We start from the raw sequence: 2,749 nt of genomic DNA, 5'->3' as shown, positions 1-2,749 counted from the left end.
GTGACAACACTCGACGTCTCATAAGTGAAGGAGGATTGGTCGAAGGGTTTCCTATCGATCACAGGATTAGACACCACTAGAGATTCTCAGAGTCAATAGAAGTAATGTCTCTAAATCAACCTCAACATCCGGTTGGGGAAATTCAGGATGAAAATAAAGTGCATAATGCACCCCCGCCTCGTACTTTATGAGATTATTTGCAACCAGTGGGGGTGAGCGCACCTTCCTGTATGATTTTTTCAGAAAATACATAAAATATAGATATCAAGCTAGGGGTGATCCAACTCCTTCCAAAGTTCCATGGACTTAAATCTGAAAGTCCATATCTACACTTAAAAGAGTTTGATGAGATAATAGCCACCTTATACTTTCTTAATGTGTCTGAGGACACAATTAAGCTGAAACTCTTTCCCTTCTCCTTAAAACAAAAGGCTGAGACATGGTTGCATTCACTACGTCCACGATCCATTGGCAGATGGAACAACATGACAAGGGAGTTCATAAAGAAAATTTTTCCATACCATAAGATGAACACCATTAGAAAGTCGATCATGAACTTCACCCAAAAGGAAGATGAGACATTCTTCCAATGTTGGGATCGGTTTAAGGATCTTATCAAATCATGCCCACAACATGGCCTTAAAACGTGGTGCATAACAAATTTCTTTTACGATGGACTATCATCTTCCATACACAAATTGGTCAAGACAATGTGTAATGAGGAATTCATGAACAAAGATGTCGATGATGTGTGGGATTACTTTGACAAACTTGTTGAAAACGCGTAATCATGAGACATCTCTCAAAGATCTAGCACCACTTATAAGCCTACTCAATCAAAGAAGAGGGGCGGAATATATATTTTGAAAAAGGAAGATGACATAAATGCTAAAGTAGTTAACCTCGCAAGGAAAATAGAGGCCATGAAACTTAAGAAGGATAAGGCTAAGGAAGTTGTTTACAGTATCTGTGCTCGCAACATATATACAACTGAAAATTATCCAACTATACCTGCATTTTAAGAGGTATTGAATGAGCAATCTAATGCTGTGAACAACTACTAAAGACCTTTTAATGGACTCACCTTAAATACATACAATCCCAACTGGAGGAACCATCCCAATTTCAGTTGGAGGAATGGACAAATAGCTAACCCTCAAGGGGCTCTATCTCAACTTTTAAATCAAAAGAAGCCTCAAGAGGATCCGGTTTTAAAACACATTCAAAATTAAGAGCTTTTCAATCAAAACACATTACAAGCTTTCCAAGACCTTAACAAATCCATTCAAAGGATTGAGGCACACTTAGTGAGTGGGGAGAAAAGGATACTTCCAACCCAACCTCTCTGCAATCTAAAACCATAATGTGAAATTAGTGGCCAAAGCTCTTTAAATCAGATGGAGCAAGCTAAGTCTATCACTACTCTTAAGATTGGAAAGACAATTGACAAATCTATTCCGGTAAGGGCTGAAAAGTCTAAGGACCCGGAAGAAGACACGGATGATAGACCTAGCATTGCCTCACATGAGTTAGAATCGAAACCTCAAAGCAAGCCGATTGCTCCATTCTCCCAACAGTTGATTGCACCAAAACCTCTAGCCAACTCACAGGATATTGTAGAGGTGTTGAAATAAGTGAAGGTCAACATCCCTCTTCTGGATGCTGTGAAATAAATTCCTTCATATGCCAAATTTCTAAAAGACTTATACACAACCAAGAGGCGGCAAAGTATTAAAAAGAAAATTTTCCTGATAGAAAAAGTGAGTGCCATTCTCAAGCAAAATGTGCAACAAAAATATAAAGATCCTGGTAGCCCAACTATCACTTGTATAATTGGGAATCACCAAATTGAGAACGCACTTCTTGACTTGGGGGCAAGCGTAAATCTGATCCCTTACCCAATCTATGAACAATTGAGTCTAGGTGAATTAAAACCCACCCGGACTACATTACAACTTGTCGATCGCTCAATTCTTGTAACGAGAGGGATGATTGAGGATGTGTTAGTCCAGGTTGATAAATTTGACTATCTAGTAGATTTTATCATCCTGGATACTCAGCCCATTGTAGATATGAGCACTCAAATCCTTGTCATACATGGCCGCTCGTTCCTTGCTACATTAAACGCTATCATCAATTGCAGGAATGAGATCATAAATTTGTCTTTTGAAAATATGACATTGGAGGTCAATATCTTTTTCAACATGAGAAAATAGGAAGAGGATGATGATGAGGCCCACGACAATAATATGATAGACTCTTTCGTGTAAGATAGAGCTCTGATGACTATTTCGCTGACCCTCTAGAGATGTGTTTGGTACAATCCCCCAATTTGGATGATGACATGATTAGGGAGATGGATGTCATGCTTGATACTACACTGACACTTAAAGTTAATCGGTGGAGACCATAATTTAAGAAATTGCCCCAAATCGATGTAGTACCTCTACCGTCTAACCTCAAAGCACTAAAGCTTGACCTAAAACCTTTGCCCATTGATCTTAAATATGTCTACTTAGGTTAAGATAAGACATATCCGATGGTGATTGCTTCCCACCTTGAGTAAGAGCAGGAGAGTATGCTTATCGCTACTCTCATTGAACATAAAGGAGCCCTTGGATGGTCAATTGCGGATCTCAAGGGAATTGACCTTTGATTTGTACTCACCGCATTCATCTTGAGGATAATGCGAAAACCTTTCGACAACCACAACGCCGACTCAATCCAAATATGAAAGAAGTGGTTAGAG

General features: G+C 39.1%; 1 non-coding gene across 1 annotated transcript; it reads right to left on the bottom strand.

Annotated features, from left to right (window-relative positions):
- Positions 1–533: 533 nt before the first annotated feature.
- On the bottom strand, positions 534–640 carry LOC131254596 (small nucleolar RNA R71). The gene has a single exon (XR_009175715.1). It is a non-coding gene; the product is annotated as a small nucleolar RNA R71 (small nucleolar RNA).
- Between the last annotated feature and the right edge of the window lie 2,109 nt (positions 641–2,749).

Source organism: Magnolia sinica, chromosome 8, assembly GCF_029962835.1.
Source record: "Magnolia sinica isolate HGM2019 chromosome 8, MsV1, whole genome shotgun sequence".
NCBI lineage: Eukaryota > Viridiplantae > Streptophyta > Magnoliopsida > Magnoliales > Magnoliaceae > Magnolia > Magnolia sinica.
The sequence above is the reverse complement of the archived record's forward strand: the minus strand, read 5'-3'. Positions and strand labels throughout refer to the sequence as shown.